The sequence below is a fragment of the Lolium rigidum genome, chromosome 1, assembly GCF_022539505.1.
Source record: "Lolium rigidum isolate FL_2022 chromosome 1, APGP_CSIRO_Lrig_0.1, whole genome shotgun sequence".
In the NCBI taxonomy this organism is placed as follows: domain Eukaryota; kingdom Viridiplantae; phylum Streptophyta; class Magnoliopsida; order Poales; family Poaceae; genus Lolium; species Lolium rigidum.
In genome coordinates this window covers 25469858-25486559 of record NC_061508.1, presented here as the reverse complement: position 1 = coordinate 25486559, position 16702 = coordinate 25469858, and the positions used below count along the sequence as shown (strand labels likewise).

Here is a 16702-nt window from a genome sequence, read left to right as displayed (position 1 = left end):
CAGTTTAATAAAAAAAAGGAGAGTTCGACCTCTCTCTTGGATACTCAGAAATTCCATGCTTATAAAGATACCATAGTTTATAAAGCTGTAGTAATCCATTATACCAAACACGTCAAAGTATTTGAAACAGCAGTATTTTTAATAACAACGGTATTTCCAAAATACTTAAGAAAAACTAAGGTACCAAATAGACCTTAGTTCTTACTGGCTTTAGTGCAGCATTGCTAATTTGATAGGAGTTGTCACAAGTGCCCGTTTAACTATTTGATTTTTTGCAGTAATGGAGTGTCCCAAACGTGGAATCGGAGACTTTGTGGATGCAAATGTATTTCTTGGATGCTACCTGGTGCAATAAATAGAGTTTCTTTTTTATGAGCCTTTGTTTTTTATTTATCATTGATGTTTGTTTCTACTGTTACATTTAGGTGTTTCTTGGATAACCGTTCGTTTGGATGTATAGTTGTGTGTGTTTGTTGTTTGCGCCGCGCCCGCGCGCGGCAAAATAGAGCGTCCGGCGGAGGTGCTACTTTACCGCGCCAACGCGCGCTGCAAAATGGCGCACCCGGTGGGGGGAAAAACCGCTCCATCGCGCGGCAAATGTTTACAGCGCGGCAGCAGCGTCATTTACCGCGCCAAACTATATCGCGCCTGTTGGAGATGCTCTAACTAGAAGCGTCGCACCAATAAGGATTCCGTGCGGCGGGAGTCGTGATTAGCAAAAGCACATCGCACCCCTTAGAGCAAGTACAATAAGGTCTAGTCAGCTGGCTACAAGGGTTAAAATAATATATTTGTGTCTAGTTAGAGGAGAGAGAAGAAGAGTGGGCTCTTAGATCAATTTCAATAGTGTAATCAAACTGCTGGCTATAAGCTAAGTGCCATGTCATCTATAGCCATCTTGGAGCCAATATATACAATAGTGAGCTATACAAATGTAGTACTTAATCAATACGTGGCCCACCTTTTACTCTCACAAAGTGCCTAGGAGCACGTGCTAGAGCTGGCTCTTGCATAAGAGCCCACTCTCCTTCTCTCTCCTCATCTCTCTCCTTCAACTAAGCAATAATATACTATTTTAATCCTTATAGCCAACTGATTTGGACTTATTGTACTTGTTCTTATGCAAGAGCTAACTCTAGCACGTGCTCCTAGGCAAGGTGTGTGAATGAAAGGTGGGCCATTCATTGAAAAAGTAGTACATTCTTATACCCAACTATTGTACTTGTCTACATGTTGACTATATATGACATAGCATCATGTTTATAGCCAACAACCGGCTATACTATTGGAATTTTTTTTTTTTTTTTTTTTTTTGGAAACAGCTATACTATTGGAGTTACTCTTAGGAACGAATCACATTCACATTTATCTCCTCGCGGCCTTATCCCTCCGCCACGTTTCTACACAACGCGTTCCTCTCAACCACTCGTTCTCTCTGGACCACCAGCGCCGCGCGGAGAGGCCGAAGAGGCGTCAGAGAGGAGGAAGCTGCCGCCGGTGAGGATGCAGCGGGACGCCGCCGGCGAGTGTTGGGAGGAAGCGCTCATCGGTAGGGAGGAGATTTCATCGAAGAGCACGCAGCGCAGAGGCCGGCGCCGGCGTCGAACTGCCGGGAAGACGTCGAGCTGGGCTCCAGCAGAGTGGCGGGCTTCCGTGGTGGCGCCAGACATGGTCGCGCGCCGACGCCGGAAAGGCTCCCGCGGCGGAGGGCAGGGGGCTTCCGCGACGGCGCCGGACAGGGTCGTGCCGTCGAGGGAGACCGTCGCCGCCGCGAACGCGCCGGAGGAGGCCGCCGAGCTGCCCGTCGAGGGAGGCCGCCGCCATTGAGCTGCCCGTCGAGGGAGGTCGCCTACGCCGAGAAAGCGCTGGGGAGGCCGCCGCCGTCGAGGAGGCCGCTGTCGTTGGGCACGCGCCGGTTGAGGTCTCCGCCGCTGGGCAGTCCTCGAGGCCTCGAGGGAGGCCGCCGCTGGGCACGATGGTGGCATGCACGCGATGAGGAGTCCACGGCCGACCTGTTGCTTAGCTAAGTTTCCTATCTCCATGATGATGGTGTGGAGGGTTTCTGCAATTAGGATAGCTGAATCCAGCGTAGGCAAATTTTAATCTGGCAATTGTCGTACTAATCTAGCAGCTAGGTAAAATTAATCTGGCAATCAGTCATGCTATAATGCTATATAAAATTAACCTGGCAATCATTGGTGCTAATCTGGCAGCTAGGTAAAATTAACCTGCTAACCTGGCAGGCAGTCAGTACTAATATGGCAGCTAAGTAAAACTAGCATGGCAGTCAGTCAGTACTCCCTCCGTCTTAGAGTGTAAGACATATTTCTAAAAACTATTTGTCGCATAACCTCCACCTCTATGGCATAATTTTATTTAATGAGGGAGAGAAAGAGGTTGAATGCACCAATGAGGGAGAGAAAGAGAATGCATGCACCAATGAGGGAGAGAAAGAGGCTGCATGCACTAATGAGAGAGAGAAAATGAGACCCAATCAGCTAGTACCTTGGGTCAAGATATTCAAAAATTATGACTTACAAACTAGGACGGAGGGAGTACTAATTATATACTAATATGGCAGTCGAAATGTAAATTTAATCTGGCAATCATGTATATGTGAGATCATAAGTGTATCTTATACTGCAAGTTGTTCTAGTGATTTCGAGTACTAGTGTGATTCCTTGATTAGTTGATCTAGGGAAAGTCACTTGATTTAGTTCGGGAATTGAATCGGGTGGTCTGTGCAACCTGCTCTAGCATGCAGCCTTTTGTCATATTTGCCGGGCCATGCGGGAGGACAATCATCAAATTTTCACTTTACATCGCCTCATGTGGGGTCACATCGTGTCACAGATGGTGGGCATGTGCCGCAGGGTGGAGAAAGCTGAATTTTTTTTGGAAGTACTATTGCCGCCGCACGGATTGAAGTTTGTGCGGCGCCGCCGGGTAGCACAGCCCAACAATCAATCACCGTCCCCCGAAAAAGGAAACCTCTTAGAGTGCGATATTTTCCCACTTTGTTGGATATATCTTGATCTTTCCTTATTCTATAATCAATTATTACTTACAAAATCAAAACTTTCCTTGCTTTTTTATTCTTGACGCAAAGCTCGAAGGATATCTCAATTGCATCTTCCCCGCATAGCTCCGGCCTGGATCAACAACACCCTTCTCGCTCCCTCATCGTTCTTCCCTTACCCATCTTTCGAATATCGGGTCTTGAATTGGTGGAATTAGGTTTCGAATCAGCTGAATCGTGTGTGCAAGGGAGAATGTAGCCGCCAAACTCCCTACTCTTTGCACCGAGAGACAAGTCAAGAAGGAAGAGTTCATCCATCCTGCAAGATACTACTGCTGCTCCGGCGAGAGAAAATGAGGATTTAATCGAATCTACTGTTGAGGTTGCTCTGACCCCGGCCGGCTCCGGCAGTCATGCCTCTGCCCGCCATGACGGCGCAGAAGGTGGCATCTCTATAGGCGGCGACAGGAAGGTGGTGTCGGTGATGGTGGACGATGAGGCTATCCAGGTCCAGGATATGCACGTGCTTTCTGTGGGCAACCCAAAGATCCTCTGCAGCTCTAAGTATAGAGGTAAAATACTTTGTCCCCATGTTCCGTCCTCTACGGAAAATTTTGGGTTGAATTGGTCGGCGATTCATTCTTGGATGTTGGTTGCTGACATGCGGTGTTTGTTTGTGCAGTTAATCTTGTTGTATATGTGTGAAATAATGTTTGCTATTTTGATATAGAGCATAGGCATAATGATAGAATTCAGCAACAAGAACGATGAAACTATTTCAATGAGAACTAATGACTGTCAGCGGTGTTGCGAGAGCTTCTCCGCGGTCTCACCTGCATGTTGTGTGAGTTGCTTCAGCAGCATCCATCCACTTGTCTTTGTTATTATGACTTTTTTTAAATGGGGGTGCAAGCCGTGGCCTCTGCATCCAGGGATGCAAACGGCCCTTTGTTATTATGACTTAACATTTGCAACAATATAAAACATAGGCGAAATGACTTGAGTTGTCCCTTCGAAGCATATTGTCTACGTGCCACAACGGACACAACCAATTGTCTTCGTGATATGTAATATAAGACATGTTCTTTGTCTATTTGTTTGGACATATTTTTTCATGATAAACAATTGGATAAGCCGAGGTACTAAATTTGTACAGATATGAGTACCAGATAACTCTAAATTCGACCAATGTTTGTTGTAACGCTGAAAAGTGGGACAATTTTGATAGCACCAAAAAAATCTTCTGTCCAACAAGTTACCACTTCCCAACACCAACATCCAAAGATTCTTGTAGCCGTGGGTATTGGTCAAATCCCATGGCATCTCCAATGTCATCTCCAATTACATATTGTTTGAATATGTTTTAAGTTATTTCTTGTGTGTTGCTTTTGCAGCCATTTTTGCAAACTGGATTCTATCGGAGAAAAGAGTAAGTTTCATCAGCATGCATTTACCATGGTTTCATCTTTAATTACACCACTATTGTATCTATCATTGGATAAGCTGACTTTGGATTAAAATTTCAGAATGCATCGTAAAAGGCTCATGTAAGAAAAAGAAGAAGAATGAAAACATCATCATTTTAGTGGTAAGACCCGTAATACTATTTCAGCATTTCAGTATTTTGCTATCTTATTTTCACGGTCCACCTATAGGGAAATAATTCATTCCATATTTGTCATTCAATGTCACCAAGGGATGTGTTTGCACGAAGGAGTATATCATATTCAGGCTTTCTACTTGATGCAAGGTGCGATAGGCATGTTGATCATATTCATGTACGTGTTCATGTAAACCCACCAGATCACTACATTGACATTCTTGAAGGCATTGTGAAGCCATAGTGGTAAATATCATGTAGTAGTATCATGTATATGATACTTGTGTATGATACTATCTCTATAGTGGTTAGTATCATGAAGTAGTATCATAGTCATGCTATATTTATTGCTTTTTAGAATCTCAATGCAAATTTGTGCACAAGATTTGTTTGGCATTAACTTTTCTTGTGATATTGCTATGATACAGTATCTACCTATGTTACTCTAATCTCCTCTCTCCTCCTTAATTAGCTGCCACATTAGCATTTTTGTGGGATTAATGTGCATGATACTAGCTATGATATTAGCACTATGGCTAGCCTAAGGGTATTAATGCGTAGGATTTACTAGTTCACTGGATGCAGTATGTGGGCTACAAAATACCAAGCACCATTAAAGATGATCTTAAGGCAACGGGTCAAGAAAGCCTGCAGATTTAGCCTATCATGCATATGATACTTGTGTATGATACTATCTCTATAGTGGGTGGTATCATGGAGTAGTATCATAGCTATGCTATATTTATTACTTTTTAGAATCTCAATGCAAATTTGTGTACAAGATTTGTTTGGCATTAACTTTTCTCGTAATATGCGCTATGATACAGTATCCACCTATGTTGCTCTAATCTCCTCACTCCTCCTTAATTAGTTGCCACATCAGCATTTTTGTGGGACCAATATGCATGATACTAGCTAAGATACTAGCACTATGGCTAACCTTATATGGATCAATCCCTCATTACTCCCTAGCACGAGGAATACTTGTTTTATGAAGAACGCAACCCTCTTGAGAGCCATTTGTCAAAACTTAATGATCTGACCGGCAGAAGAACGCCAGGATTCTAAAACAACACAAGTTTTACCTCCGAAGGTACATAAGTTTTCACAGTTACAGGCTTGTTTTCTCAAATTTTTGAATGACTTCCTAATTGTTTGTTGCTTCGTATATTTCGTGCTAAGGGCATCTCCAACAGGACGACGTAACGGACGCAGATCGACTATTTGCGACCGGCGTGGTCGAAAAATGCGTCCAGCGGCCCGACGTACAGTGACCGGGTTGTTCACGGAGACGCAAACGCGTCCCAAATATGCGGTACATTTGCGTTTGCGCGGACGCTGCCTGGTCGCGCCGCGCGTCCACGCTAGTTGAATCAGGATCCGCCGGTTAGTGACACAGGTAAGTAAAATGTTTGTCATTCCTATTGATTGACCAAAAAGACCATCTTTACAGAGATAGTTCGAGTTAACCTAAAACTAGAGATAGTTCGAGTTAACCTAAAACTACGACGGCTGTAGCTACCCACTGTTGCGCGGCCTACTACGGCCAAGTTTACTCGCAGTCGTGCGGCCAACTACTAGCCACCGGCGTGACCTGAGGGGTCGGCGCCATCATCGGAGCGCATGCGGGCTTGGGCAGCCGCGCGCCGCTCCCTTCGGAGGCGGTTCTGCTCCCGGAAGGAGGCAACGTCTTCCTGCCGCCGGTGTTTAACGGCCTCCGCCAGATGCGTCGGCCCGCTGGAGGCACCCCAGACGCAAACGGACACGTAGTTAAAAACGACCATTTTCCTATCCGCGGGGCACGAAAACGGACGCGTGCGACCACTTTCGGCGTTCGATATGTATCGCTCCGTTGGAGATGCCCTGCTGGGATCTGCTTGGGGACAATTGCGAAACTCATCGCCGACATTCGGGATGGCTAGCTATATTTACACTGCCATTGCCTTTTTATTCAGATACCGTCATGTTGCCCCATTCTTAATGGGGGAGTTCATTGACTTTACTATCTATTCTTGGTGCAGCTCTTCTGTGAGCGTTGAGGCAATTTTTACTCCTTTTTTTTTTATCAAAATAAGGAAACTCCCCTGCCTCTGCATCAATTGATGCATGCGGCAATTTTTACTCCTGAATGGTTGCAATACTTTATGGAAAGAGAATCTGGCATGGACACATTGGCCCTTTCTTGACATGACACTTTCAGTCATTTTAGCACGGTCTTGAACCCGATCATTTACCTCTCTATGTTTTACTTCTTCAACAATCCGAGATCGTCAATTGGTTACAACTACACCATGCTCCTCATACTTGTATACCGTGTGATCGGGATAGGGTACACCTTTGCCATCTGTTTCGGTTTGCTCAACGCAACTGGTACGTACCATGTACTCCCTCCGTTCTCAAATAAGTGGACATCTAGCTCTAAACTTTGTCCACAAAAGAGTGTATTTCTATCTTTCCCAATGCACTTTAATTGCTTCTCTCTCATCGTACGGAAATTAAACCCAATAATATTAAGCACATATTCGTCTTGTTTTCTACACGCACTTAGCTTACTAGAGGTGAAAGAATTATAGAGGAGAGATACATATTCCTAATGTATTTTTTACTCAAATTCATAATTTATCTTGAAAAATCCGGATGTACACTTATTTGTGGACGGATGGAGTATGCTAACTAATCACATTGTGCAGCCTTTTTTATGACTGGTTACATGTAGAAAGACTAACCTTGAGATTTCTTTTGCAGTGTTCTACACTGGTGCTGGTGGTTCTTACCTTGCTATCCACTCAAAGGACTGCTCCTACATTATTGAAGATGTTCAGCTATCCAAAGTGCGCAGTAGAGGGCTTCATAACTGTAAATGCAAAATAGTTGTTTCTTTCTTTCTCATTAACATTTGTTGTTAATTACTGCATCACTGCATGCAGATGTAAGATTTTCACATGCATTATGTAAGGTTATGTTTCCTGTTTTTATACTTCCTTTCATGCTAATTTGCCTCTTTCTTGTCGCCGCAGGTATCCTAGAGTTTGAGACTTTGGATAATAACTTACTGTGATTTGTGGTCCTGACAATTAATCTCATCATCATGCATAGTAATATTCAATGAGGACAACAACGAACTATGAGGCAAGGAGATGAATTTGGCATGGCGTGTTTATAAGTATACAAACAACTACAAATGTTTGGATCGGTTGATCCATTTCTTGTTATTAACGATAAGACAACTATATGGGTGCATGATGTTTGTCCGAGAGAAAGAAAGCGTGAGAAAGATGTCAGTGTTTCTCATTGGCTGACGGAACATGAGCACAACAAACTTTGTAGATAGAGGAATGGTGTTGAGCCAAAGGCGAGCATACCTTCAGCACCGTCAACGGAGTTCAATTGTTATACTTCTATTTAGAATTTGCCAACCTTTGAATTTGTTGTACAACTTTCTTAGGTTATTACTCAGAGAGAGTTATTTGCCAGGTTTTTTTTTTTTTTTTGCACCTTACGAACCTGTCATATGAGTCCCATTGATATGTGGAGCATTACATCTACTTATTTGACTATCTCATACAAAACTTACCATTGCAACATCACAGTAGGTCAGTAGCCAGTTATACTTGCGTTGGTTTGTGCATATTTATTGGTGATTGAAATTCATGATTGCAAAGTGAACACTTATTTGATAATGTCTCCCCATTTGATTTTTTCCATAGTTTTTGGTCCCTTTGAAGTGGGTTTGACATGGCGTCAGAGTAGGATGGGGGATTTTGGTAGGAAAAGTAAAGAAAATGACAATAGAGTAGAGAGGAGATTTGGCAAGTGGGGTCCTCCAAAATTTACAAAAAGGCCCCAATATTATTTCTGCCTCTTGCAATGCTTCCCATAAGCCACGTCACCACTGAAGTAGGACCCGCTGTCAGATTTCCTGTTACCTCGGCTAAAAACGTGAATCAATGGATATTGCAACGAATCGCGCAATACTGGTGGTTTCTTGCAATTTCCTCGAACATTGGTGGGTTTGCAAACTTCCTGCAGTAATGTGGTGGTTTATTAAAACTAACTCTACCAATGGTATCCTAGCTGTTTTGTCAGAGCTACTTAGAGCATCTCCAGCCCAGGGTAGCGGTGTCGTCTTCTTCGCGGCGAGCGGTGGCCCGTGGCCCTAGCCGTGTGGGCGGCAGGGTGGTGGCGAGATCTAGCCGGGGTGTCATGGCGCCGGTGAAAACTGAGTCTCGACCTCGGTCTTGGCGGATGATGGTGGCGTCGGTCGACGTCGTTACCTTGTCGAAGGCGTCATCTTTGCCCGTCTTGGCACTACACTCGACGAGTTGGGGATGCGCGGCTACCGGTGAAAACCATGCTCTGACCTCGGTTGGTGGACGATGGCGACGTGTCGCGCCGCTACCTTCTTGAAGGCATCTTCGTCGCAGTCGGCGGTCTCTCACTCGTGCTGCTCCGGGGGAACCCTAGGTCCGGGTCTCCCAGATCGGACGATGACGGCGCGCCCTGCGTCGTTCTACCTTTCGGGGCATCGTTTTTGGAGCAGCTGCTGAATGTTGGCGGATGTTGGTGGAGTGGTATTCATCTACCACATTGTTGGCGTTGAGTCTCGGTGGCATGGTGCTGCAGGGCATCGACGACGGATGCGGAATGATGTATGCGTGCAGGATGGTGGAGCCATCTGGCGTTATGGTGGAATCGACGGCAGGTCTTGCAAGGTTAATGCGATGATCTCTCTTGAAGATGGAGTCGAGGAAGACGGCGGTAGCAACTTCTATGGCGTGTGCGTTGGCGTGCGCGGAGAGTCTGCTTGACTGGATGTGCTTCTCACCTACTATTGGGCGGTTTGGGAAGGCATTTGGTTTTTGGATGATGTGAGTTGGTATATTGTCACCCCCTTCATCTCACTGTAGGTTTAGTGAGGTGGCTTCGAGGTTGATCGATTGTATTGTTCTTGTAAGATTTTGTGAATAATCTAATAAAAAAAGCCGCGTGCATCCTTTGGACGCAGAAGCTGGGGCAATATTTCCCCCATTTCGAAAAAAAGAGCATCTCCAGCCGCGTTCCCCAAAGCGTCCCCCAAACGGGGCCGGATCGAGCGTTTGAGGGACATGTTTTCTTCGTGCCGTATTTGGGGGACGTCGCTCCTCAGCCGCGGCCCCCGAACGCGGCCCCCAAACTTGTTTTCATATTAAAATACTTTTTTGAGTTTTTTTCACAAACTAATACATAGTGGAGAACATGTTTTAGACAAACTAATACATAATTGGAAACATGGTTTTACACAAACTAATACATAGTTTGGAACATGGTTTACACAAACTAATACATAGTGAAAACGTTGCAAAATGAGGAAACCTAACTAGTGTGCGCCTCTGCGGAAACTGCACCGTCGCTGCGCGCTAACAACTTTCGTCGCGAGGTAGGCGACGGTTATGTTAAATTTTTATGTGTCAATGACGCGTCAAGCCCGCCACTCCCTGCCTCGCTTCTTGCTCTATTTGGCGTGCCTGGAGCATCCCCCGTGGATCAGGGACGAGCTCAGGGCGCACGACACCGTATTGAGTCGCGTCGGACGGAAGGAAACTTTAAAGCATGCGGCTGAAAATGAAAAAAATATCCAACATGTCCTAAAAATCTTTGGAGAATGTTTTGGAAGACACTGCTAGAGATGCTCTTATGCTTGTATGGACTCTCGCTCGCCCGTGAAGTGCGTAGGCGAGATGTACCCATCGGGATTGCTCTCGCTTGTTCCCATTAGCCACACCAGATGAATAATTGCAACAGTCCAGTAACGCCTAGCACCTCGGGCGAAATGTCTCTTGTATTATCCGAAACAATAATGAAATCTCTCTTGTATTATGTGAAAGAATAATAATACTGTGCAGAGTAGCAACCTGCAGCCGTATCCTATGTGCGTGAGAGCGTCCACAGTCCACAGCCACACGCATACCGAGCAAGCCACTCCTCTATAAAACGTGGGGTGTCCTCTCGTGTAACCAGGCACCGAAGAGTAATTGGCCAGTGCGAGCGACCACCATACGAACGATAGATAGCACAATGCAAGAGAACCGGCTGGCCGACGTGCGCTTCCTTGGCCTCGTCGTCGCCGTTCTTCTCCTTGTAGCATTTGCCGCTCCGGCCCCGGCCAACGCGAGCGTCACTTACCCCACCACCAACCCGAGAAAGCCAGTGTGCCCGAAGCAAGGCCAAGGCTCGTGCGCTGGCAAGAAACAAGGCAACGCCTACACCCGGCCGTGCATTTTCATAAATCAGTGCAGGTAGTGATGGACCATCAACGCCGACGGCAACGGAAGGTGACACGAATCAGTTTTGACCTGAATTGAGCAGAATTTAGATGCGTTGCCACGGCGGCCGGGGGCGAGCGGACTATCCGCGGGTAGGGATGTAGCCATTCTGTAATGCCATGCGATGCGAATGTGTTGGATTTTAATCTTGATGATTCGGTTGTATCTGCATGTAGCTAATTAAGATCATGTAGTTAGTTCAGAGATGCGACGTGAGGATGCTGCTGGCCGTGTGAAGCGGAGAGCTGGCGAGATGTCGACGATGGCAAGGAGGCTACTGTGCATGTCCTGTGACTGTAAGCTGCATGTGTGCAAGTGTTGGTGTGTTGCCGGGTCGTGTTGTGCCTAGAGAGAATCTAGGAGGATATCGGATCAGCCGGGTGATTCCGTGTAGTTCGTCTAGTAGTTTTGTACTAGTGATCTTTTGTTGCATCCATAACATGTCTTATGAGAGCATCTTCATCGGCGACCCCAATATCGATCCCAATAAATCTATTGAGGTTCTGGTCACAAAATAAGCTTCCAACAACGTTTCCTAAAAAGCACCGGTGCAATTTGGACCCTAATACAACAGCCGGTGAACCCCATGGAAGCGTCGGCTACAAATTCCAGCTTAACACATGCATGACGGGGCCTCCTCCAAAAGATTCTCCTCTCTCCTACATTTTTCATTCTTACCTATTTGTCTTTATGCATAGAGGCATGCATGGCTTGCTACCACCGCGCCTATTGGGGTTAACAGCAGTGTGGCATAGCTCCTCATAGCACACGGCACACCCCATAGCTTGATGCCGGCGCGCATGTCGGCGATTTGATGGGGGCTACCGGTGGAGGTACTCTTATATATTGTATTTTGATGTCTTGCCATATGGCATGCTTTTCACTGCATTTTCTGCACCAATGTCCCGTGTTTTGATTTCACGTTGGAAATTTTCATATCCCAGAAGAGATTAGAGGATAAAGTATTTTATGTTGAAATTTATGCACTTTTGGAATACATCTATATGTCTACAGATGTTTTTTAGAAAACTTTGAAATACCATTTTTGAATCATCCAAAATATTGGGGTCCATGGAGCCCGAACTCCGATACAACTTAGTAATTTATACATGCCTCTATATATACATGGAGAGAGATATAGACCGAGAATCACTAGGATCAAGTTCTTCTCGTTTCCGTTCCAACCATTCAACGACAACACCGGTAGAGGCACTGGTGTACTATGCTCCATTCGCTAACTGAGGGAGGTATTTTGTAGGAGGGTGCACGACCCCTCTAGTCGACTCAAATTTCATACATGGCATCTTGTACAACTCTCTCGAAGCTCGTACGAGAATCCTTTGTGAATATTTATCTATATGAGAAATGTGGAGATGTCTTGATTTGGACCCCTCGACAACTTGGGCCACGTAGGCTTCAGAATTGGAGCTGTCCGGTCATGAATTGGAGTCCTGGACGTCCTCCAAAAACATCACAAACACATGCCCTAGTGCTTGTTTGTTTGGGCTGCAGCTAAAACAGAAGCAACTGAAGCTGGTAGGATGTGAGAAGTAGCTGAAGCTGGACAGCTGGTGAAATGTAAAGAAAAGTTTGGCGTCCTTGAAGCAGGATGCCAAACAACATTTTTCTCAGATCCTACCAGCTCCACGTTCAGCTGCATCCCAAACAAACACTAAACTGGACAAGCGCTTGTAAAAGTCTGGATCAAAAAATTACGTGTTTGTCTGAACTTGTGCTTATTAGGACCCAAAAGAAGTATAAGCGCAAGTTATAGCCCAAACAAACAGGCCACTAGCCGTTGGCCCTATAGGTTCAGAAATCCGAAACTGGCCTCGTCATATGGATGTGAAGCACTCCCCAGGATCAGTCCACATATAAAAACATAATTGTCATATATCGATAAGAGAAGTAGCACAAATCATCAATAAGCCGCTCCCCAAGAGGAGAAGATAGAGATAGAGAGATGGACCCTAAAGATGCATAAATCTAATCACATATTAGTTCTCCTCGGGACCAAATGTTAATGGTTCAAGTATAGTTAGTCATTAGAGAGGTGGAAACCCAAAAGGAATATTGCAGATGCTATATGGATATTCCTAACCTAGATCACCTAGTTAAACCCTTTGAGATGGTAAACATGCATAAGGCATGCCATGTAATTTAATTGAACATTTCCCTATAAATAGACCACCACTCCCCCAATAAAAAAGTGGGTGGAATCACTTGAAATCTCTCTCTCTCTCTCTCTCTCTCTCTCTCTCTCTCTCATCCCTTCGAGGGAGGAGGAGGAAAGAGGAGCCTCCGCTACACGAGGAAGCCGCTACGGCCATGTTGGGGAGCCTCCACCATGTCGAGGATCTATCGTGTAAGGGAGTTGCCGCCATCGGGGCGATGTGTCACCTTTCGAACCTCATCGGGTTAACGGCACAATGCCTTCCACAATCTCATCTATTCTATTATATACTAAAAGCAAAATACAAAACTAAAATAGAGACACCACGATTAATCCACATCACTTAAATTATTTTAGTAGTTAGATCTAAAATTTATGGCTAGGATTTAATAAATGTTAATTGTTACGTACCTGAAAAGCAGTCTGATTGGCACGATCAATTATGAAAAAAAATACTAAAAGCAAAATACAAAACTATAATAGAGACACCACATTAATCCACATTACTTTAATTATTTTAGTAGTTAGATCTAAAATTTGTGGCTAGGATTTAACAAATGTTAATTGTTACGTACATGAAAAGTAGTCTAATTGGCACGATAAACTATGAAAACAATAAACTGCGTCGGACCATATTTCCATGTAAAAGTTATATACGGGCGGATGTGCACCTATAGAGTCCATGTGGTGTACGAGACCTTCAAAATAAAAATCTATATTTGATTGATGTAGTACTATTCGTGTTACAAGCGCCTTAAGAATAGCTAACTGCCACCATATACAAAAATAGAGAGGGTCTCCCTACTATTAATTTAGACGCGTGATCTATTCTAACTAGATGATACCTCGCATGTTGTTGCGGGTCCTTTTGTATTTTACGAATAGTGTACGCCATAAGGAAAAATTACTACGAAGTTGAAATAAAAAACTTGTTGCATCAATTGGGATGCTCAGAAAGATAATTAGGTTCATGTTAACAGAATCAGCGAGCTGATCTTAAGTTGCCAAAAAAAAGGAAAATAAGAGCCGCCGTGCATTTAATTTTGGTCCTACTCACATTTGTACTCCAACTGTTGACGATCTGGGAAGAGTTATACTTTTAGTAGTTCAGTTAGAAGAAGAAAACTCGTGTATGTTCTTCATACATAAATAACAATCTGGTAATTGATTTAAAACCCAAGCTCATGCATTTTCACATACTAATTCAGAAGATACTGATAATTGAGCTCTTCGATGATTACAATTGCTGACCACAAACTGCTGCTTATGTTGGCAAACTGTACAAACCCTCAGAGCCTGTCCTCGATGATATCCCCTGGGCGAACATAAAGGGGCCCCTAGAAGTATCATAGACCACATAGTACTAATTAACTAAATAAAATATAAACACAATGAATGGTGGATGGGAGAAAATGATCTTGGATCAAGAAAAAAACAGCGAAACGCCTCAAAACCAAAATATCAGTCCAATGGCTGTGGATAGCTTGCGTCAAGTAAGTTGAAGAAGTCATGTGTGGATTATTTGATGAAATATAGTAGGTCTTATACCAGGGAGCAGCAAGGCAAAACTGTCTTCTGTTTAGAAAAATAAAGAGTGGCAATTTATTGGTAGCATCGTCTGGTAACTCCAAGAACCGCAACCTCATATTTGTACATTTAGGTAAGAAAGGAAATGTAATGAGGAGTATAATCCAATGAAATCCCTGTAAGAATGTGTATAACTGAATTCTTTTATTCATAGGAAGCATGTATTAGAATCAAAATGTATATAACTGAACTTTGTTTTATTCATAAGAAGCATGTTTTGACACAGCCATAATCTTTGTCAGAAATACATTTAAATGTGAAAATGATAAATACCCAGATAGAAAGGAAACAACATATAATTCATACGGAATTTGCCTACATCCTTGGTATATGTGCAACATAGAAACTTCACATAAGAATTGAGCAAAGAGATTCCAAATTTTCTAGTAGAGTGGAAATTTCGATTTTAATTACCAACCATATCATCATTGGATATGAGATCTCTGATGTAGCCTGCATAGCCAACCAAAGGAGCAAGCAATATACATTGGATTGATATGGTTAAGATTGACCGAACAATACCACAAATGGAGATGGGACCAATGGTGCCTTAAAGGTCTTCAGATGGGTTGATATACGGTTGTAAACAAAATAAACATCTCGATGACCTGGTACTTCATCTTCGTGTCTACTCCTGGAGTAGATATAAAATATGTGGCCCTGCAGAATTTGTATTGATTTGTTGCATTAACTACGATTAACATGTAGCCATCTGAAAACACACATCTATCATTTTTGCAAATGCATGGCAGTACGTCGTCCTAATCCTAAGAATGTAAAAGAGAAATTTAGTACTGGAACAGAAGGACTTAATAACAAAGCTGCAAAGTCGCAAAGACCAAAATATAGTCAGTGTACGTAGCAAGAATAAGTTGTTTGAGATGAACCTGGGACCTGACCAACATAGCAACCTCTAAACCCAAATGATTTCTGAGAACCAATTAATAGATGTGAAGGCAACAACATAGACACGTTAATTTATATGAGCACAATCCAATGAGATGTATGATTTCCAAGCATAAACACAAAGGAACGGGGAGAATGTACGTAAGTGGCCGGAGTTTAGAGATCCCAAGAACCTGCCCACCGGAAAGCGTTGGTGAGAATTCAGGGAACCATATCGGGCATGTAGAGAGAAGAGACACGAGGGCCTGTGAGCTTGGTCATCTTTCCCCGCCATGCGTACCTGCGTGCGGTCAGCGCTGCTGCTGCTGCCGTCGTAGTGCCGATCGGCGATCGCTCCTATGTCGAGCAGCTCGCTGATCCCTACTAAACCTGTAGCAATAAGGCAGCGGTAGATCTGCCCGTCTGCCGTGAGCCCGTGACTATCTCTGATCAGCACATGCGGGATGGATTTTTTTTTTTTTTTTTTTTTTTTTTTTTGCACAAAGGTTGGGGTCTGGAGGACCCCCGATGCTGCATTATAATAAAAGAGACGGTGGGTACATATTACACAAAGGACCCTTAAAGAAAAAGATTACAAACTGGTCCTCAGGATTTAACAGAAAAGACCCTGCCAAAAAAAGAAAAACGCGATCGAGTGCAGCGTCTTCTCCACCGCCGTCGATGTCGATGTCGTTGGAGCTCCTCACCCGGCCTCCTGCTACCAGCAATCGGGGACGCACCACTTGATTGCTAGGAGGAGTGATTCGCCGATGAGAAACTCCATCATGGGCCTCCGACTTGGAGGTTAGGTACGCGCCTTTATGATGGCGACTTGAGCGGCGACAACCGCATATCATGGTGACAAATATGTCATCCATGTGATGAGCTCCGATTAGCAGCTGATGATCCAGCCTCAACCGGACGAGTAGCAGCCGGTTCCCCAACCTCTCCCTCGCCGCCTCGGCCGGCCAAGAGGAGAGAACTCAAGACTGCACCACCAAGAAGAAGGCAGGGTGGATGGTGAAACCGCTTATTGAAGAAGGCCATACCGGATCCGCCAAGTCCATCGAGCTTTGACCACCAAAGCTTGATAAAAGGATTCACCAGCAAGCGATCAGCGCCGCGGGAAAGCGCCA

The 16702-nt window shown here is 44.4% G+C and overlaps 1 pseudogene; it reads left to right on the top strand.

The window, feature by feature from the left end:
- The first annotated feature begins 3503 nt into the window (after nt 1–3503).
- LOC124705679 lies at nt 3504–7490 on the top strand (annotated as a pseudogene).
- Nucleotides 7491–16702: the final 9212 nt, after the last annotated feature.